The 22,817-nt window shown below is 45.7% G+C and overlaps 1 long non-coding RNA gene across 1 annotated transcript in view; it reads left to right on the forward strand.

Annotated features, from left to right (window-relative positions):
- Positions 1-11,724, forward strand: part of LOC308470623 — an 89,577-nt gene extending 77,853 nt beyond the window's left edge. Inside the window, exons 2-3 of the long non-coding RNA XR_013982499.1 lie at positions 8,268-8,390; positions 11,483-11,724. This is a non-coding gene — a long non-coding RNA (uncharacterized lncRNA). The remainder of the gene's footprint in view (positions 1-8,267; positions 8,391-11,482) is intronic.
- Positions 11,725-22,817: the final 11,093 nt, after the last annotated feature.

A 22,817-nucleotide genomic window follows, 5' to 3' on the forward strand; every position in this document is an offset into this window, starting at 1 on the left:
TTTAATTTCCCACAAGGCCCCTAATGTAGCATCATTGAGGGCACTGTGGGAAATCAAGATGGCAGCCCCAGTGGTGCTCAGGGAGGTGCCATTTTGGTTCCCTACAATGGCTCCTTATGTAGCAATGCTCGTGGCATTGTGGGAAATTAAAATGGCAGCCTGCTCTGGGAGGTGCCATCTTAATTTCCCACAATGCCCTGAGTGATGCTAAATTGGGAGCACTGTGGGGACTTAAAAAGGCAGAATTCCTTTCCCCAGCTCAGGAAGGTTGAAGCTTGGAGCTACAAAGGAGCTGTTGCTTCAGCAACAAAGCAGCTCAGACCAGGAGAATATACAGGAACTGATATGTCTCTTATGACCTCTCAGCCAGTTCCTGGTCCCTGATATGTATTCAGTGCTCTGTGTTTGCCTGAGCTTGAGTCTGGGCTAAGGATTCTGAGCCCCTGTGTTCTGATTTGATACATGATCTCCAATCATGTAGCATTATCAGGTTTGGGGCTACTGGCATTGGCTCTTAAACTCTTACGATTTGGAGCTTGGGGGTTTAGACAGCCAATCACATTGGGAGTGGGAGTGGCCAAGGCCTTCAGAAATACATATAAGCAGTTGCTTTGCCCCTGTTGTTCAGTTCTGTTAACTCAATAAAGTCTCTTGCTGTTATCACTGTGTCTCGCTTCGTCAAAACCCACTTCAGTTCTGATCTGGACAAATTTCCATCTTCGTCCCTCTCATTCTATGTAGCTTCACATGCTTTGTGGGGGCCTGAAGATCCTGCCTGGTTTCTTCTATTTCTTCTGCTCCTGTGGCCCTGAGAGGAGGAGATGCGTTGGAGAAACAGCCAGGAACCTAAGCAGCATGGGGACCTCCATTCGTGGAGCAGAGATGAGGGAGAAATTTGATCCTGTTTGCATTACATGAAACTACTTAATTCACACTTCCCAAAGTTAGATGAGAACCAAAACAAAGGCATCCTTTGAGATTCGCACAACTCCGAATTTTGCAAAGCAGTTCTCCAACCAAACAAAATGCAAATATTAGAGGGAAATGTGCAGAAAGCGGACAAATATGAGTGAAAATAACATATAAAAATGCATTATGTTAGGGGAGATTGCTTGCAAAAATATGCACGTGAGTCAAAACTGCATATGCAAATGTTTATCAGAATAATTTTGCATCTCCCGTTAACAAACTGGGTGTTACAGAAACATGTCTGCTTTGGACCTGGAAAGCCAGTCAGATAGTCTAGAGCATGAGTCAGCAAACCTTTTTTTGCAGGGGGCAGATTCACTGTCTCTCAGGCCTTGTGGGGAGCCGGACTATATTTTGAAAAAAACCAAAACCCACTACTCTCCCCTCCCTTCTCCACAGCATCGGACGAGCCCCGGTGGCTGCTTACCTGTGCCTTGCAAGCGGTAGGGGCCGGCGGTGGTGGAGGGTCGATGATTGGTGCAAAGGGGCTGGCTCCAGAGAGGGGCTGCTTAAAATGGTGCTCAGCCAACCATGGCTCAACAAAGCCCAGCCCCCTTCCTCCTCTAGGCAGGGCAAGGAGAAGCCAGGAGGAGGGAGGGAGGAGGCGCCGCCACGGTGTGTGTGAGGGAGAAGGAGGGGGAAATGGCATAGCCTGAACAATCAGAATCCCCACGCGATCCACGCCGTGATTCCTGGACTGTCTGTGGACCGGATCCAGAAGGCAATTGGGCCGGATCTGGCCCCCGGGCCTTCATTTGCCAACCCATGGTCTAGAGCACCTTCTCCCTGCTTTTGTTTTTTATTAAAATGTGTGTATTAAATGTGATAATATATTTTAATGTGGCATCTAGATCGGGCCTATGTATGCTTAGAGCTGTATCCCAAATCTTCATGTTCAAATTAGAACTGGTATGTTGATTCCCCCTCCCACCCACCCCACCAGTGGCGTAGCGTGGGGGGTGCAGGGGGGGCCGGCCGCACCGGGCACAACATCTGGGGGGGGGCGCTCACGCTCGCACTCGCAGCTCTCTGCCCCCTGCTAAAATCCACGGGTTAGGGCGCGCAAATTACTTGCCTTGCCCCGGGTGCTGACAACCCACGCTACGCCACTGCCCCCCACCCCCGAGTTTCAGTTCACCTCCAAAATACACCTCTTGGAAGGACTGAGAGAAACCACGCCTTTGTGTCCACACACACATAGGCACAAAAGAAAAGATTTATTTTTTCCTGTCTGGACAAACAAGTTTCTCTGAGCCCTTTGCAACCACCAGAACATCAATCTCGCTCTTTTTAGAGAGGCTTAAAAGTGTCCCGTGAGAAAGGGGGACAATAAACTTTCCCTGCCTTTGCTTTATACTTCCATTCTTCTCTAGTTGTTGGGCAGGAACCAAAAGCCTCTTGCAAAGTCAGGTGTGCATTGGTGTGTGTGTGTGTGTGTGTGTGTGTGTGTGTGAGAGAGAGAGAGAGAGAGAGAGAGAGAGAGAGAGAGAGAGAGAGGCAACTCCCATATAGAACACCAGCCTTTAGATCAGCCTCTCTTATTCTCTTTTTTACAGACAGCTTTATAGGCCTCGCTGAGTGCTTTCTCCTTACCTCCGCCCTGGTCTTTCCCTGCCGCAGAAGCCCATATTTCTCTACATAAAGATGCCTGGCCACAGATGTTGGAGCACCAACAACCCAATAATAATCATAATGATAATCATAAAAGAAGACCCACAAGAACTCGTCCATCTAAAGAAGGACGTGGCCTGCCTTCTAAGCATTTCTCAATCAAAGGCTGATAAATAAAACATGGGTTCTGTGTTAAAGGGCTGGGGTTGTGGGGGGGGGAGCCCTCTTAACAGATTAAAATGTTCACGGCGGCTGACACCATGAAATAAGTGTGCAAAACCGGGTGGCAGTTAAGAAGTGGCTTTTTGCTGACAGCTACAGGGTGGGGTGTGAGTCTTGGCTATAGCTGCCGTCGAGAATGAGGTGTGCCTCAATTGGGAACACTTCAAAAATGACATAATGTTGCTGTAGTCACTTGAATTTTTTATTGGAAAATAGGAACACGGGGAGCTAGCTGCTTTTTACCAAGTCAGACAGCTGGTCCACCTAGGTCAGTGCTGTTGACACTGGCTGGCAGCCGCATACCAGGATTTCAGGCAGGAGATTTTCCCAGCCCTACCTGGGGAGACCAGGGATTCATCTCGGAAACTTGTGCATTCAAATGCTCTACAACTGAGCTATGGCCCTGCCTTACTGAAGACCCAGATTATTTGATGGGTTGCCTCGCGTTTTGGAATAATCTCATCAGGAAGCGGCAAACCTAGATCATAATAGCAAAATACAGTGTGAAACTTCAAAACACCCCGAACTTAAAAATTAGCCAGCACAAGACAACTGTCTACCTAGCAGAGTCATAAAAATGCAATATAACCAGAATAATAATAAAAAACACCATGTCAGAAGCCTGCTTAAATTCACTCCTTAAAATGCCAGAGAACATCTGGGACTTCAAGGATGCATTACCTGAGATTCCAGCTTTGTAGATGACTCTCAGGATCCCTTCAAACTCTGCAAGTCTATGATTTGATGATCAGGAATTATGAAAGTTGTAGTCCAGCAGCTGTTGACAGGCCGAAAATTCCCCACCCTCTACATCAGTAGTCATCCAAAAAAAAAAATATGATGTTGGGCCCAATTTTGACCCAAACATACCTTTATTTGCTGCACTTTCATTTATGTTTGTGTGTCTGTGTGTAGCAGTAAAGTGTAAGGTAAAGGTAAAGGTAAAGGGACCCATGGCCGACTCTGGGGTTGCAGTGCTCATCTCGCTTTATTGGCCGAGGGAGCCGGCGTACAGCTTCCAGGTCATGTGGCCAGCATGACTAAGCCACTTCTGGCGAACCAGAGCAGCGCACGAAAACGCCATTTACCTTTCCGCCAGAGCGGTACCTATTTATCTACTTGCACTGGTGTGCTTTCGAACTGCTAGGTTGGCAGGAGCAGGGACCGAGCAACAGGAGCTCACTCCATTGCGGGGATTCGAACCGCTGACCTTCTGATCGGCAAGTTCTAGGCTCTGTGGTGTGATGGCCTGGGATTCCGATTCAGAGGCGGAACTGGAGGAACCCCAGCCTGCACAAGAGTCCCCGCCTCCAGGGCCGGCTGAGCTGGGGCGGGGCCTTGGATCTGAAGCACCTGCACCTGTGCCGGATCCTCAGGAGCAGGCACCAGGTGATTCCACTCTAGCTCCGGAGGTGATTAAGGACACAGTGCCTACAGGTGCGCCTCTCCCAGCCCTGCCAGAGGAAGGTGAGTCTCCTCCTGGATCCAGTAACTCCCCAGCCTCTCCTGAACTGCAGAGGCTTAGGGCAGAGAGGCGGAGGGAACTGGTTTCTCCCAGGAGGAGTGCTCGCCTTAAGGCCAGGAGAGGCGGGTCTCCTGGGGGCCGGGACCGCCCCTGGCCTCAGAGAAGATAAAGGCCAGTCAGCCCGGTCCTAGGTTGTGGGAGAAACGTCGTTGAGTACCTGCTCCTGCCCGGACCCAGACCTGATCTTCCAGTGTTCCTGTCCCCGCCCGGCTTCCTGCTTCGGACCTCGCCCCGCTCCTTGTGAACTGTTTCCAGGCTAGTGACCCAGGACCGGATTTTGACTATGCCAACGGTAACCTTCCCCCCGGGACCAGCACCACCCGCATCCCAGTAAAGTGTAAAGTGTCCCAGTAAAGTGTAGCAGTAAAGTGTACATTGTACAAAATTACCACAACAGCAAGAAAAAATATCAACAAATACACCAGTAATCTGACAGTGCCAGAGAAAAGGGCTCATGTGGAGACAACGTTTCGTGTTTGTATGTTGCAGCAGGTGATTCCTGAGTGACTGGGAGGATGCTCAGATGGCCCAACTATATGGGTGCAGTGAATGGGTTAAAGAACAGCCCATGCAAACAGGTCCAGTCCCGTGATAGGGGAGGTTTGGCCCTCTACATGTTGGGCTCCAGCTCTCTTTTGCCCCAGCAACCAAGGCTAATAGTACAGTGGTACCTCGGGTTACATATGCTTCAGGTTACAGACGCTTCAGGTTACAGACTCTGCTAACCCAGAAATAGTACCTCGGGTTAAGAACTTTGCTTCAGGATGTGAACAGAAATCGTGCTCCGGTGGTGCGGCAGCAGCAGGAGGCCCCATTAGCTAAAGTGGTGCTTCAGGTTAAGAACAGTTCCAGGTTAAGAATGGACCTCCGGAACGAATTAAGTACTTAACCCGTGGTACCACTGTAATAACTAATGGGACCAATGGAGAACTGCAGGTTTCTCAACCCTGTTCTTGGCTTCTGAGAGGTGCTTATAGAGAAGCAGTTTCCACAAGACTGGGAGAACCCTGAATGGGCACATCTCTGACACATTTTATTATCAATCTCATGTAGTGCTTGCAAACGTACTTTTCAGCGGTAGGCTTTCTGAACTGCAGATTGCAACTTAAAACACATGGTTTGCAAACAGTCGGGTGTAGACGGGTTTTTTGGATGGCGGTGGATAGTTTTATTTTTTGCAGCAGAGTCTTAAAGACTGACACGTCTAGCATGAGCTTATTTTTTCATGGTTCCCTGCTTTTTGTGCTTGAAAGCAGGAGGAAAGCCTTCGCACTGGAGGTCACAGCAAAAGCCTCTTGAATATTTTATCAGCTCAGCATCTTGGCCTTTTGCCTACAAAGACAACTATCGTCTGTGAAGGGCAAAGCGATTGGGGTGTGGGATTGATATAAGTCAGCTGATGTGTCTGTGGCAGTGCCTTGTTTGCACTCAGAGCACATAAGCCGGGGGGAAACAGCAAGGGCTTAGACGAGATTTGGCCGGCTAATTCTGCCTGCTAATGGGCAGAATCGCAAGAGCTAAGAGGCGATGCAATCTTACCAACCGCAGGACTCTCTATCTCTCCGCTTTGCAAAGGGGTGCTACTACTTTAGCTGGCACTGTAGAAGCATTAAGACTAACTCACTTGCCTCTTCTTCTCCCTCCCATCCAGGGAACATTATATTCCAACCATAAGCACACAAACAAAGTCATCAATGCCCCATTGTTCAATGACATGCTTTGGTTATATGGCCCTGAGTGTGTCATCACATAGTGCCACATCTCTATTACCCATTTAGGTTTTCTTTTTTTTAATAACACAAAGCCAATCTTGAAGATTGTCAGGACAGCATGACCAGTAATCAGAATGGGGGGGCGGGCGACCCTAAAAATGTAATAGCATCATTTATTCCAAAAGCTCTGTTATATCTTGCCTTGGGAACTCATTATGTTCCTCCTACATCGTGTGCCAATGCTAGATCTCCCCAATCTGATAATTACTTTAATAACTTCCTCAAATGCTGATCACTAGATGCATTTATGAGCTGCCTGCAAAACAAACAAAAAACCAAACCCTGGCCCTCTTGCACAAACCTATTGCTTATCATATCCCTCAAGAAATCAGCATGTAAATTCCCATGATCCACCAGGTGTTCTGTCCCAGGTACCAATATAGCAAAGCAGGGGAGTGGTTGCATTGCCACACATATATGTGAATAAGCAACTTGCTTCCAACAAAGAGTGGAGGTGGACAGTGAGTTTATAACTCTCTTTTTTCACTTGCAGGACCAGGCGTCGGGTTCCCATACCCCAACCCATGCAAATAAGAGACAATGAGGCTGTTTTGGGGGGTCAAAACAGGGCACAACTTTATTGAATCTCCTGGTATGCCCCGCGGAGGACCTTAAGTCCATAAATAGCAACTCTAGAGATCCCAGGCCCTAAGGAAGTCAGATTAGCCTCAACCAGGGCCAGGGCCTTTTCAACACTGGCTCCAGCCTGGTGGGACACTCTGTCTCATGAGACCAGGGCCCTGCAGGATCTGATTTCTTTCTGCAGGGCCTGCAAGACAGAGGTGTTCCACCTGGCCTTTGGTTTGGACTCAGTCTGACCCTTACGTTTCCCTCCCTTTATGTGATCTATGGGCTACTTTTAAAATGAGGCTTGTTTTGCTTTTTGTTTTGTCCCACCCCCCCAGTATGTTTTTACTGCAATTTTTACTGGTGTTAGCCGCCCTGAGCCCAGCTCTGGCCAGGGAGGGTGGGGTATAAATAAAATTTATTTATTTATTGATGATGATGATGATGAAAGAGGTTTGGCTTGGGCATGGGGCAATCAAAATACTTCCGGCCCACCCACCCACCTGAAGTGACGTGTGGTCAATCCAGGAGGGGGTTCCTAAGACTTACGGTACATCAAATAGGACCAGTGTTTGGGGGAGTGCCTTCGGCCCTGGCCCCCCTGGGCACACGGACTTGGCCATTCCCCCTGGATCCCTTTAATGGGATACCCCAGCGTTTGGAGGGGCAGGCGGTGACTACAACCTCCCCCCCATCCAAAACAAAGGGATGCACCAATGCCTAACCAGTTGTGGCAATTGCTATGAGGTAGGCAGAACCACTGGGTCAGTGCCAATTAGACAACCCGGCTCCTTAAAGAATGAGAACCACTGTAGCCACAGCAAAGCTATTGACTATCAGCTTAAACTGAAAGTGGGTGGGCGTGGGGGAAACCCGGCGAAGGAACAAACAGGTAGTGCCCCAAGTGCAGCCTGCTTAAATGGGCAAGGGGCAGATACGAAGGAAGCCTACCTGCTGTGTCGGCTCTGCCCCCTGGCACAGCCCAAGTCCCAGCCTGCATCCCCATTAGCCAAAGCTGGGCGCAGGCTAGGGTCCAGTTCCTGATAGGCGGAGGGGGCTTATGAAGCCTATGCCGCCCTGCAACACTGCCGCACCAAGAGGGGTGAGCGGACTTATGCTTGTCTAAAGACTGTGGCTCTTAAAGGGCCAGCCTCAATTGTAATTTAGTACTGGGGTTGTGCTATGGTCCCCTTCATCAAAATGTTTTTGAGTTGCTTTGCTGGGGTGTCTAAGCGTCCACTGTCAGTTGCCTCCTTCCTTTCCCCATGTGAGGCCCTTGTGGAAGGGGGAGAGAGAGGAGATGCTTTGAGCCCCCATGCCAGGAGAAAAGCTGGACAGGTCAGATTCAGGGGTCTTTATGTCTTCCTATCTAGGTCTGCAAAACTAGGGGGACTCTCAAGCACCTATAATTGAGCTGCAAGGTTGCACGGTCCCACAAGTAGTGAAGGCTCACTGTAGAAAAATCCTGCAGCTATTGTGCGCGGCTGCAGCTCACGTGCATCAGCTGAGAGCACTTGTCCTTGCTCCTTTTTTATTTATTCATTTACTGTTTGATTGGCAGGCCTGGAGGAACTGACATTTTGCATTTCTCCACCAAACAGGACCACTTCAACAGCCGCTCAACGATCACTGCCCTTCCTTTCCAATGTGCTTCAACCTTGACATCCATGAGAAACCTTCTGCCCTCTGCTGACACTGACAATTATCCCCAGTTGTGGGGGAAGGTATGTGACATGACCCTTTGTGTCTGCCAAGACTTGACAATAGACCAGCTCATTTCCCCAAGGGCTGCCAAATTGGAGAATAATGACTTTCGGGAACTACTGACCTGAGCTGGACTCAGCATGATGACCTAGATTTCACTGCTTATCCCCTGAGACATCCCAACCATGAGAAGTTGGCCTCTGAAAGCGTGTCTCCTAACATGCTACAATCGCCCTCCCCATAGTTCAATGGGCTGCTCACACATAGAATGCATGATGCAACATGTTTGAGTTTGGGCTGGTTTTTGAGTCATTGGCATCTGAGATAGCTCAGTTGGTAGAGCTTGAAACTCTAAATCTCTTTTTTTTTTTTTTTTTTTTTAAATCATATTTATTAAAGTTTCCAAAAATATAGAAATACAAAGAAAAGAAAAAAAGATATTTAAAAACCTTATTTTCATTGCCTACTTTTTGGGACTCCCCCCTCCCCCCCCGACTGTATTCCCCTTTCCTTAATTTGGTTCTACAAGCTCTCACTCCCAATTTGAAGCTTAATTTGTTTAACCCACTATCCAAATTGAATTGTACAAATCTTACCACCGTCCCACATCATTTAACAAGAAAAGAAAAAAGATTTTCCCCAAGATCCACCCCAGTTCCTTCCACGAATTCCCTTTTTTTTTAAACACGTCCAATCAAAATAAAATGACATGCGTAAATTATACAAAGAAATAGAAAATATGAGATATAGAAAAATTCAAAAGATGGTTACACAGCCTTTGGATTCCAAATCTCCCCCCCCCCTTCCCCGGTTTGAATTCCCCATGTCCATCAGTCTATACATTATCAGCTTGGAAGTCTCAATTCATGACCAGATTTCTCCCCAATTCCATCTTGCCGGTTTTCTTTTAATTTATTAATTTTAATAATATTTAACTTCAAGTGTCCAATCTAACAAAAGCCTTTAATTTCCTTGATCTTTACCACTCCTCCCGTTGTTCTTTCCGTGTCGTAATCAGTCCTTTGTTCTTCTTATTCCTCACTTTCTCAGGTTTCTTGTCCTGTTCAGCTGCTAAAACTTTCTAATTCAGAAATCTGGTATCTCTACAGAGGTTTGTTATTCAGGAACAAAAACTTACGTCCAGTCCCTTCCTTTCTTCAATAGAAAATTCTATTGTCTCCTTTAATGTAAATACCTCTGTAGACAAAATACTATTTCAGTTTTGCAGCTTTCCCAGAAGATAACAAGTCCTGTACGAATCCCGGAGTATTTTTCCACTTACGACCGTTCTTGTAATGTCCCGAAACCCCTCTAGGGGGATTGTAATAACTTTGTATCCTCTAATCCAAAAATCAAATTGTTGCTTATTTTCCAACAGTTTATATCCATATTATAGCAAATTGTAACAAAATTAACCAGCAAAGTCCTCATAAACAAAGTCCTCTTTATATTCTCCAGCTTTGACAGCTACTTTGACAGCTGTCAAAGTCTCCGTCTCTCTTCACCAGGCTCCGCTAATCGCCCCGGTTCCCGGGGGGGGGGGGGTTGCATTTTTCTTCTCACCCTCCACTCTTCTCCTCCAGCACAGTTCTTATAATTTCCCATCGTGAAATTAATGATTTTTATCAGGAATATACTTCCCTTTGGACCTTGGTTACCCAGTCCTTGTTTTGGAATGCTTACAATAGGGGGGGGGATTGACTTCCTTTTTAAATCGCCCCCGCTCGTGCCAAATCCGAAATTTTGAACCCGGTTTCCCAATTACTCACGGGTTGTTGTTAATAGTCCAAATTTTCAATAGAAGAAGTCAGCGCTCTCCGTCGAATGGCATGCGGCTGCGCTCGGCAGGGAAAGCAGAAGACTCAAAGCACCACGCCACTCCCCGGCACCCGATCCGAAGCCTTTAAAAAGGCTCCTTCACGAGTCGGGAGGGCGCTAATGGTGCAAGCCGAGTCACCCATGTCCACGGCCCCCGTGGCCGTGGTTTTTAAGGGTCCCCGCATCGCCGGTGCGGTAGGACCCAGCCCCTGCCAAGCAGGCTCCCTCCGGAGCTCGGAGGGAGTCCGCCATTCGGCGATGGCGCCAACCCGGAAGCGCCGAAACTCTAAATCTCAAGGTCATGGGTTCAAGCCCCACATGGGGCAAAAGATTCCTGCATTTCAGGGCGTTGGACTAGACGTTCCAAGTCTACAATTCTATGATTCTGTGACCTCTCAATGGACTTTTTACCAAGCTACATTCATTTTGTATTGCATCTGCTTTCTTTATGGCGGCCCTGGGTGGTGTGAATGGATTTGCAAGAGGCAATGTGCAAATGGTATTAGCATGAAGTCTCTGTCCCTTCCAGGATAGTTAAATGGTAGAATTTGCTGCCACAGGATGTTGCAGTGGCTACCAGGTATGAAGGAAGAAACTCTTATTGTCAGTGTTGGGCAGGACTGACCTGACCTGATGCTCTCAAGCTTGCTTGGAAATTGGAACACAGCTCCCAGTCGGGCTGCAGTCTTTCCCAAATTTTGCAATACAGTTTTGTTTGGCGAAAAAGCGCACTTCACAAATGTGCACAGCATGCATATATTATGGGTGAATGCACTGGAAAGTGTGCGATTTATGCTTTGAAAGTGTGCACTTTGCATAAAAAGTATGTACAATTAAAATGCAGGGTTTCGGAGCAGGTGTATATGCAGGGTACCCCGTTAAAGGGATCTAGGTGGAAAACCCTATCGAGAAGCCAAGTGTGTGACAGATGGGACCATAGAGCTTCCAGCAGTAGCCTTTGAACGGCCACCTTAGTTGACTGGCATCTTGAGGAGGCCATAATCCTTGGCACGCCCCTATCAAAATATTTCAGCCCTCTGGCAGGAGGCTGAAATGGATATACACCCAGTGCCTGAGCCAAAGGCCACCTACATCTGGAATCAATAAAGTCGTGGCCATTCATTAACCCCAGATTCTTGTCTTGTTGAGTTTGTTTCTTACATCTAGCTGTAGCTTTTGCACAGGAAGGGGTAGCTCCGCAACTGGGCCACAATGCTGCAGAACAAGGGTTGCGGGAAACTGCAAGAGGTGAGAGTGATATTGTGCTTGTATCTTGTTTGTGGGTTTTCTGCAGGCATCTGGTTGGCCACTGTGAGAACAGGATGCTGGACTAGATGGACCACTGGCCTGATCCAGCACGATCTTCTTCCTTTCTTAAGCAAAGATAACACCGTAAAAACAGTGATATCAGATGATATTGCCAGCAAAGAATCAGTTTCGATTGTTTGATGGGAGTAAAAGATGATAACAAAGGCAAGTGAGGACAACACACATATATTTTTTTACAAGGGATTGTGTTTTTCTACTTTGAGCGGAATAATTCCCAGAAGCAAATATATCCCTAAACATCGCCCAAAATGTTATCAGCAACAGTGAGCAATTTCCTACTTTCAATATAAGCCTGAGGAGACAACCATTAAATGTAAGGTGTAAGCTCAGATGCATGAGGAAAACACAAAAGACAATTGAGTGCAGCCTCCAGTCTGTGTACCCAATAAAATCAATATTTTAATGAACCAAAATGCTGAAAAGGCGGGAATCCATCTTGCTTTGGGGAACCCATCCTTAACTCACCTAGTATTCATGCTGTCTCCTGGTAGGCCGCAGCCTTTTGTTTGCTTAGCTGTCTTCCTGGTCTCCTAATCACCTACCGGTTCAATACTTTGCCACCCAGCAAGCAATCCGTTGAAAGGTGCACACAAACAGGCCGATTTTTCAGCTGGGCCTCACACAATGGCACCTTTTCTAATTGTGTTTGTCGGCTCTGGTAATGGCCTCGCAGCTCCATGCATAACACGCGTTTTAATTGTACCTGGGTAGCGGTGATAACACTACGGGGTGGAAATTCTCTATATTGGTTGCAAGCGAGAGCCCATTTATTCTGGGCGATTCAATGCGGTTTATTAACTGGGCAAGATTGGGTGGCTGGAGCCTTCTTTATTAAAGTGATTGGCTGCTTTGTAGCGACTGAAATAAATTGTGATAATAGCCAGAACAAATTAGCTTGCATATGCATTGGCACTTCTGGGGAAAACGGTGTGTGTGTGTGTGTGTGTGTGTGTGTGTGTGTGGGAAAGAATAACCCCCTTCAGGCTGTGTGTAAAACATCTTTATTTCAGGGTGGGAATACATTTAAACCCCACCAATTTTTTTAAAAGCATCAAATACACTTTAATTAGTATGTATAGCTCTTACATTTTCCAAAATCACCAGTCAAGTGGGGTTAAGTTTGAGCAGGACTGCAGAGTGAGAGGCAGTCCAAATGTCCCTATTTTTCAGGGACAGTCCTGGATTTACAGAAGCCATCCCAATTTCAGATTTGATCCTGTAATGTCCTGCTTCTCCTTAGGATGTCCTTATTTTCACTGGATAAATGTTGAGGATATGGAGTTATGCAACCCCCAAGCCTAGGAAATATGTAACTATACAGTCATACCTCGGGTTGAAGTAGCTTTGGGATGAATATTTTCAGGTTGCGCTCCACGGCGACCTGGAAGTAATGGAGCGCGTTGCTTCCAGGTTTCGCTGCTCGCGTATGCGCAGACGGTCAAAATGACGTCACGTGCATGCGCGGAAGCGGTGAAACACGACCCGCGCACACGTTCTCTTCAGGATGCGAACGGGGCTCTGGAACGGATCCCGTTCACATCCAGAGGTACCACTGTACAACCTTTAGAAAACATGTGAAGGCAGCCGTGTATAGAGAAGGGTTTTTTAAAAAAATGTTTCAGTTTTATTATATTTTTATATATGTTGGAAACCACCCAGAGTAATTATTCTTGTACTTCGTATGGAATAGGACATCCCTATTTTCAACAAGAGAGATGTTGAACATCCTTTGTAGAAATGCGACACAGCAGCCTCCCCTAACTTCTGGTGTTCTTTAGATGTTGCTAGACTACAATTCCCATCATTCCTCACCATGGACCATGCTAGTACAGGCTGTTGTTGTAGTCCTACAACATCTGGAGGGCATCCCTTTGTGGGAGGCCAATGCAAAACCTGAGGGAGAGAAAGGGCTGAAAAGGCTGGAGGAACTTTTATGATAGATTCCATGCAAGCTGGATGGAATCAGTTTTCACCTGAAATTACACCAGGAATATTGCAACATGAGAGCCCTGCTAGATCATGCCAATGGCCCACCTAGCAGAATATAACAGAGTTCAGGGCAGTGTTTGTATTGGCAATGCAGCATGGTTTCCTTGATGTAATTCTGGAAGTCTATGATTTACTGGAGTCAATCAATTTAGCGGTTAAGGATATCAGAAGACTGCTGGAAGAGTGGGTGGGATGTTTCAATCCTGCCTCTCAAAAACGTGTTTTAGATTTTACTATGCTCTGTTTTATGATGTTTTTAATGTATGTTATTGATTGATTGTGGAAGGCACTTTGGGTTGCACCGGCGAAAGAAAGTGACAAATGCGTTTAATAAAATAAAATAATTAAATAACCAGTATGCCCTCTTGGAAATCCAGAGCTTTTCTTCTGGCTAATATACGCATTTCTGCATGCAATTTTTGCCTTATGTATATATTTTGGCAAAGCGTTTCCCACTAATATAATGTACTTTTGTATGTTAAGGATGAATGTATTTTTGATTCATACTTTACCCTAATATATGCATTGTTTTTGTACACAGTACTTGGCTGGAGAACTGCATTGCAAAATTCAGAGGAGTGCCAATTTGGAAGGGTGAAGTTCTGGAAAGCACAAATTAGGTAGACACAAATTTAGTTGAGAACTGGATCGAATTCCTCCTTCATCCCTAGACCTGGGTGACTTTGCTGGAATTCTGGGTCAGCATCAGGGAATGCAGTGAGGCCCCTCCTCAGAGCTCAGATCATTGGCCACTGCCCTACTGAGCTGACCCTGGTGCTTGGCTCGCTCATTAACAGTGCTTTGCCTAGGAGTGAGCTCTGGTATCCTAAATGAAATGAAGCCTCACTATGATGACACCATCTTCAAACCCATCTGCAGTTCCCTGCCCTCTCTGCAATATTACAGGGCTTTAAAACACACACACACACACACACACACACACACACACACACACAGAATAACATGAGTCGTCTTTGCGCCCTTCAGGCAGATGGATTTGCATTTGCTTGTAACTCAAAACACATGGCTGGTCACAGTTTCTGAAGAATAAAAAGGGATTACAGCAACCCCAGACCCCAGCTGAAAAGAGTCATTCAACCCCTATGTTGTATCATTTAGCTTCACAGCAGAACAGATGTCTAATCTAACTTCCAGCAGGCCATCTATTATCAAAGCAGCTTTTGCTGCCTCAATCATTCTGGGAAGGTTGCATGCTGATCATCGTGTACGGACAGGGAAAACCCAGGTAACTGTGTGTGTGTGTTGGTTATAGGAGCCATCTTTGTGTTAGAATTCCTGCTCCATGATTGCAGTCATAGGATTGTTGTCTATCACATGACGGTATATGTTTTGACTCCACAGAGTGGGAAGTGATGGAGACAGGATGTTTGTGTTACTGTGTAGTGGGACTATTGTCCTTTGTTCTTTCTCTCTTTGCTGTCTGATGCTAGAGAGAGAGGGAGCCATGTTGCAGTGCTCTGTGTATTTATATGTAAATAAAGTAGATTAGCCAAAATGCTGAGTTGCCGAGGTCTGTCATGCAATGCTGCGAAGACCCTAAGTGTGCCGGTGTCGGTTGGCATCAGTCGCTGTGATGTTCGGGCTGAAGAAAGCTTTTGAAGCTCCTGAACAATCGACCAGGAGGGAGAGAACATGCCAGTTAGGCATGTGTCTCTGCCAGGGTCCTACTTGAGTGTAGGCTGAACTTCTGACACTTTGGGCACCTCACTGAATCAAACAGCCGAAACACATAATTTTACCTGGTCAAACATGCAGATAAGTCATGTGATACAGAAGACTTGGGACTGCAGGTGATGGAAATGTCCCTTCGTGTAAAAAAACAACAACCAAACACCTCCTCCCTATATTCAGAAAACCAGCATGTCAGATAGAAGAATAGGTGAGAGCCTTCTTTCTGACATGGTAGGTTTTTCCACAAATAAAGAGATTTCAATATATGAGAGCATATGAAAGCATTCAAATATGTGATTTTCTCAGCCTCTGTGTGAAATGAAACATTCCCAGTGCCTATGTGAATTATCTATCAAATACTAAAACTGAATTGGACGATGAAAGGAACTTTTCCCAGCTTGCATTTGGGAGGGAGGCTGGAGGCGGAAAAAGGTTTTCCAAAACCATGCTACCCCACTCACATTTTCCATTGCCACTGCTACATATTCAATCTTTCATCTTGCTGTGTTTGGGCACCATTACACACACAAACACACAGGAAGTTCTTCCCATTCTTAGAGGCAGGAAGCATTGTTTCTTCTACCCTCACTCTCTGATGTTTTCTTTCTCGAAGTCAAACCAGAGTGAGGGTGAGAAGTATTCCTTCCCATTCTTACCCTCACTCTGATTTGGCTCCAAAACAGTGTTAACACATGTGTATTTGGGAATCCCTTGTGTGTGAAACTTTCCCCCATGTGGTCCTTAAAACATGCTATTAGACCTTTCGCTGGAGTCAAACTGAGCGCTGTTCTGTGTTTGTATGTTTGTATGTGCCCACATAGGGATTATAGGAAAAGAAGGAATTAATTATGTAAAGGATAAAGGTAAATTTTAACCACAGAGTGCAGTACCACACATTTTACAGTACTGGGCACACAAAAAGCAATATATATATAGAGAGAGAGAGAGAGAGTTTGGATTTGATATCCCGCCTTTCACTCCCTTTAAGGAGTCTCAAAGCGGCTAACATTCTCCTTTCCCTTCCTTCCCCACAACAAACACTCTGTGAGGTAAGTGGGGCTGAGAGACTTCAGAGAAGTGTGACTAGCCCAAGGTCACCCAGCAGCTGCATGTGGAGGAGCGGAGACGCGAACCCGGTTCCCCAGATTACGAGACTACCGCTCTTAACCACTATACCACACTGGCTCACTAACTAACTGGCTCACTACTAACAAAAGCACACTTCTAATGTAGAGATATAAGAACTGTAAACGAAAAAGGAGAAAATTAGCTACAGATGAAGACACCAAAGCACTCCTGAAATCATGTGTGTGGTAGAATGGCTGGGACCCAGGTATGGAGCTCAGGTGTTTATGCCCCAAGTGATTTCAGATTAAAATAGGATCACAGGCACATATCTTTCACCAGGTCTTAGGTCTGAAGTCCAGAAATGTGTTTAAAATGTTCCTGGGGTGTGCAGAGAAGTTGCTCAGAGGGAATGGTAGAGCATTGTAGGGTATGCTCAGAGAGAGCAAAAATGCAAACAGAAGTCGGGAAGAATATTAGAACCTGGTCTTAAACAGGCTTATAAGGAATTGAAAAAGTGACCAATGAGAAGGGTGAGAAATGATAGAACGAAAGGGGATTGGGTAAAAATGAAAGTCTGGAAGGGGGTTGGGCAAAATGAAGGAATGAATGGGGAATGGGTAAAATCTAGGAAAGTTCTAGGGAGTTTGAGCAGGTAGTCCATCAATGAATACTCACTTGGAAGGCTGACGACTATGGTTTCAAGTAGTATGGCTCAGCCTAGAACTGCCATTGTCCTATCTAATCTGTTTTTGCAAATTGTTGGGGCACCCAGTTGGTTGAAGGAAACTGTTTCTGGAGTCAAAAGCAGAGGCTTCAGGATTTCAAAACCTGCCCCTGGTGCCCTTGCATTTCCTAATCAATTGTCTCATTAACCTGACCACAGCCTAGCTTCCTGAGGAGGGGTGGACTTTTCTGTACCCTCCTGACCTAGCTGGCAAGAAGGTTAGGCATAGAGACATCATTGACAGGGCTGTATGTAAGGTCACTGCAAGAGGGTCAAAAGGAGAATGTTGTGAACATTTCCATTCTTTTATTCTTTGACCAATCTTTTTGTAACATTGAGAAGTTAAGAAGAGTATTTCTGGATCCACACCAAAAGATGTGGGAAAAGTTTGGAAGCCACTGTAATGGGCCAAAGGCTGGGTTTTTTTCAGCCAGAACTCAGTTCTGGCACATCTCAGGTGTCAAGGGAGGCATTCATGGTGAGTTCTGGCACCTCTTTTTCTAGAAAAATAGCACTGGACAAAGGTCCACCTAATCCAGCACCACATCTCCAACAATGGTCAAGGAGATATTCCTCAAAAAGCCTAGAAAAGGACGCAAAATCAACAGCTGTGCTCTATATTTTGCCCACTTCCTGCACTGTATCCTTGCACAGGGATTTATTACAGCCAAATCCTACACATGCACACTGAGAGGTCATGCCTTTACTGGGTCAAAGAGGGCATCAGATTGCAGCCTTGATTGTGTACTGTCACCCTAGGTGTGGTCCAGTCTCCAGACCCCTCTCCCTCTCTCTTCTTGGGCTTGGAGACACCCTGTAGCATGCCAGTGTTTTAGAGCCTTGCCAATGAGTCATAACTGTTGTGACACCATCAGGGTCATGATGTGATCCCTGATTGGCTAAGACATGGGAGAAGCAGAAAGGCAAATGGTATGGAGACAACAAGAGAGGGGAATAAATGGTACCATTCAGCTATAAATAGTCAAAACAAGGGTTCGAATTAAGAAGCTTTTTTTGGGGGGGGACATTCCCAAGTAGGGGGGCAGAGTGTGGCCATGCCATGCACCCCTACTTATAATGCACTGAGCAGCTTTCATTCTGGAATCCATCCCTTTCTCCCCTTCCTGGGCTTTTCCAATCAGATGTTTGCTTATTTGCCATTCATAGCAGCCCAACTGGCTGCAGGACTCAGTAGGCTCAGTAATAAAATTTAATAGCAGGGCATACAAAATGTTTATTTAAATATCCTGTATAAACGCTTGGGGGAATTGGTGGATGCACACATGTTTTTATAGGGAATAATTCCCTTCACTGCCATATGGTTTTATGATTGAAGAGCTTTTTGGATTGGACCCAAAGCCATTGCTGCCTTGCCAGAATGGAGGTGTAAAATGAGGGAGGCGTGGAGAGCACTTTTTGTTCTCCAAAAAGCCCATGGACGAGCCAAAAATTCTATGCGCCTGGCTCTTTGTATAGTCAAATCATGCATTTTACAAGGTACCTCTTCTCTTCTTCTTTCACTTCATTGCAAGTTCAATTGGCTTGATTACTGCCTCGTTTATTTTCTAGACCTCCTAAAAACATTAGACACTCTAATTGATGGGTAGAAACCTCTAGGCTTGGCTGGACCCAAAATAACCCATCCATCGTTGACATGATTTGGAGCAAGCTGAAGAGATCTCCCTACTTTCAGCCCCTGTGAGGGAAGGGTCATAGGGTGATGGTACAGCATTTGCTTTGAATGCTCTAAATAACCCCTCTGTAGTGCCACAAATCCAACTCAATGGTGTAACGTTGGAAAATGTCGATCACTTCCCCTACCTAGGGCCCTACCACAAGGGTCAACATTGATGCCAAAATACAGCATCCATATGCATATGGTATCGCCTGAGCTCTATGAGTGAGGCTTTCTCCCGATTGAAGTGCAGAGTGTTTGAGGACCGGGACATTCGCAGGGAAACAAAAATGCTTGTTTACAAAGCTATTGTACTACCAACCTTACTGTACGCTTGTGAAACATGGACCACTTATAAACGCCATCTCCAACTTCTCGAAAGATTCCATCAACGGTGTCTCTGAAAAATCTTACACATCACTTGGGAAGACAGGCAAACTAAGATCAGTTTACTGGAAGAAGAAAGATCACCAGTGTTGAAGCAATGATTTTTCAACATCAACTTCGTTGGACTGGTCATGTTGTGCGGATGCCTGATTATATCGTCTTCCAAAGCAACTACTCTATTCCCAACTTAAAAATGGAAAGCGTAATGCTGGTGGTCAACAAAAGAGGCTTAAAGACTGTCTCAAGGCAAATCTAAAAGAATGTAGTATAAACACTGACAACTGGGAAACACTGGCCTGCGAGTGCTCCAGCTGGAAAACAGCCTTTACCAAAGGTGTCGTGGACTTTGAAGACACTCGTACTCAGAACGCTAGGAGGAAGGCACGCTTGGCAAATCCACACCATGATCAACTCCTACCCGGAAACCAATGTCCCCACTGTGGAAGGACGTATGGGTCCAGAATTGGCCTCCACAGTCACTTACGGACTCATTGTTAAGACCGTGTTTATGGAAGACAATCTTACTCGGCTACGAGTGATCACCAAAGAAGAAGCTTTGAATGCAGAAGGTTCCAGGTTCAATCCTCACAAAATTGGATCGAGTGTTTTAGTGCAAAAGTTTCCTCATATGCACATTTCTGCAAATGTCCACAAATGCTTTTGTTATGAGAGAGGAAGAAAAAATGGCCAGCCTGGTGCCTGAAGGAGCTATGGCACTTATGAAGGCTCCCAGGATGAATCATGAACCTCAGGTTTTTTACATATAAACAAACTTCTGAACAAAGTTTCTACCATTTTGAGAACCTGAGATATGAAGCAAAGTGGACATTCATTTTTATTAGATGTCCCCAAGTTCTAATATTGTGAGAGAAGGAGAAGGACTATTCTCTATCCACTTTCTCCATGCCATGCAAAATTTTATGAAGTTCCATCATGTCTCATCTTGTACACCTTTTCTCTAAAAAGCCCCAGTGGATGCAAACCTTCCTCACAGGGAAGTCCTGCCATCTCCTTGCCCTTTTCTTAACTTTTTCCAGCCCTACCAGAACTGCAGGACAGCATTCCTAATTTGGTTGCACCATAGATTTGTATAAGGGCATTGGAACTTCACTTTATATCACAAGTGGATGTCCGTTTTGCTCATACGTGGACAACATTAGATAACCCACTGATTTTAAATGTTGTTTTGGAAGTCACCTTGAAACGGAAGGGGAGGCAATTGTGTTTCAACATGTACATAACAAAATAATAATCTTTAGACCTAGCAGGAATTTTTTCTGATGTTCCAACAGAAAAAGGCCCCAATGATTTTGCCGAACCTCTGAAGGGTGGGTGTTTGAACTTCATTTGAGATCTTGGGGGTCAAAGCCATACAAAGTTTGGATCATCCCTCATAATATAAGTTTTCAAATAAATTGTTTGGCGTATTTATATTAGCCTCCTGTGTTTATCTACAAGATGACTTTATATGCCCTGGAGCTGAGATCGTTGCCTAATCCCATGTTGTTATGATTTGTTTGTTTTATCTCTTTCTCAAAAGATTTATACCCTGAAACTCCTTCAGTGACACTAACAAAGATTTGATAACGCCGGCGATAAACTGGGTTGGCTGCTAAGTTTCTTATAAAACTTCATTACAGATGAAATTAATCATGGCAGGTTTTAATGCATGGAGAAGATGGCCACATCTGTTTGATAGGCTGTGCTCAAAGACCTTAGACAAGCTTTATATCATTCTAGTTTATACGATAATAAAAAAAATTATAGCAAAAGACCAAGGTCAAATCATAACACACAAGCAACAGCGAGACGTTCTGGGAATATGTATTCTGCTAAAATGCCTACCTCAGCTGTATTACACAATGCCATTGTAATTTCAAGGCATTGTGGACACCCCAAAAACAGCTGAACCTGGGTTTGCCTTTCTGAACAATTCTACACAGTTCATTCAAATCAAAGATAAAGCCCTTTTGAGCCAAGTTCAGATTTCTTGCCCACTGACTGGAATTAGGGGTGGAATGTGCTTGTCATAACCAGGCTGGCGAAGTTTTCAGCCCAAAGGTGGTTTTCCTTTCTGGGGATCCACATGCCAGGGCCAGAAGCAAATGTAATTGTTATCTTTGTGCAACCAACTAGCTTCTGTTTCCTCCACACATACACACAAAGTGAGAGGTATTATCAGAGATCAGGGACTCATTGCAGCCAGGCCGGGGGGGGGGGGAATCAAGGAGGGTGTGAAGCAGGTTTGGTGAACTGGGGTGGCTTGGTAATAGAGTCTGTGTTACTAGGAAATAGATGTGCCATCAGCAGAGTACTGTGGACCAGACAGAGCAGTTTGGAGGGCTTCATTTGGTACCCCATGCCTCAGCTTCCTACCTCCTTAGGTTTCAACTTTTCTGGAATGGGACCAAGGCCTACCTTATTGTGGCTGATTCCCAGGAGTGCACCCTTATCTGGACAAATGGGAGACAGTTTTCCTCATCACTTCCTTTGGGTTTGATAACCCATTGCCTGGGTGAGCCTAGGTTCCAAAAGAACCAGCTGTGAAGATGTGGCCTAGCAGGGTGGGTTTGGCTACGCGATGTACCGTGGTACCTTGGTTGTCGAATTTAATCTGTTCTGGGAGTCCATCCAACTTCCAAAACGGTTCGAAAACCAGGCTACGGCTTCCGGTTGACAGCAGAAGCTTCCTGCACTCAAGCGGAAGCCACGACAGATGTTCAGCTTCCAAAAAACATTTGCAAAGTGGAACACTTACTCCTGGGTTTGCAGTGTTTGGGAGCCAATTTGTTTGGGAGCCAAGCCGTTTGAGTACCAAGGTACAACTGTATCACCCAGGCTTCTTCACACTTGGCCCTCCAGCTGTTTTGAGACTACAATTCCCATCATCCCGGACCACTGGTCCTGCTAGCTAGGGATCATGGGAGTTGTAGGCCAAAAACATCTGGAAGGCTGAGTTTGAGGAAGCCTGGTATAACCCAATTCTGGCCTCATCTGCTCTATATATTTGAAGCATTATCATACCACTTCAGACAGTTGTGGCTTGCCCTAAATAATTTTTGGAGCCGTAGTTTGTTAAGGGTGTTGGGAGTTGTTAGGGCCCCCCTACGGTTAGGAGCTGCCCAGACTGGCTGGGGAAACCCAGCCAGATGGGCGCAGTATTAACAACAACAACAACAACAACAACAACAACAACAACAACAACAACTCTTCTCCTGGAGTTGCCATTTCCAGAGTTCCCTGCAAAAATGGAGTGGTTGCTAAACTGCTCTAGGAATTGCACCTGTGGGAAGGGAATAGGGGTCTCCTAACAACTCTAAGCACCCTTAATAAACCACAGCTCCCAAAATTCTTTGGGGGAAGCCATAATAATTTAAAGTGGTATTGTGGTCTCTTTAATGTGTCATGTGAGAGAGGGGGGAAGAGTTATGGCATATAAAACATGCTGTATCCTCCCTCCCCCCCCCCCCGGATTCTACCCAGACCTCCTTGTTGCAAACAAGATGAGTGTCAAGCCCTTTCCTGTTCTAGGTCTTGCTAATTTTCAGCTTTAATGCCAACACTGAACATGATTGAACATCTTGGCATTTACACTAAAAAATAAACTAAAAATAAAAAGGTGCTTGTTAAAAACACTTCCTCCCAACTTAATTAACACTCAGAGGCCTTTAGGTGTTGCACCAAGTACATCGTGAAGCAGCTGTCCTTTCGGCTGAAATGGAAGTAAATGAGAAGTAAGCTTCAATAAAACCAATGGGCTATGAC

Source organism: Podarcis pityusensis (assembly GCF_964106645.2).
Source record: "Podarcis pityusensis genome assembly, chromosome: 1".
In the NCBI taxonomy this organism is placed as follows: Eukaryota; Metazoa; Chordata; class Lepidosauria; order Squamata; family Lacertidae; genus Podarcis; species Podarcis pityusensis.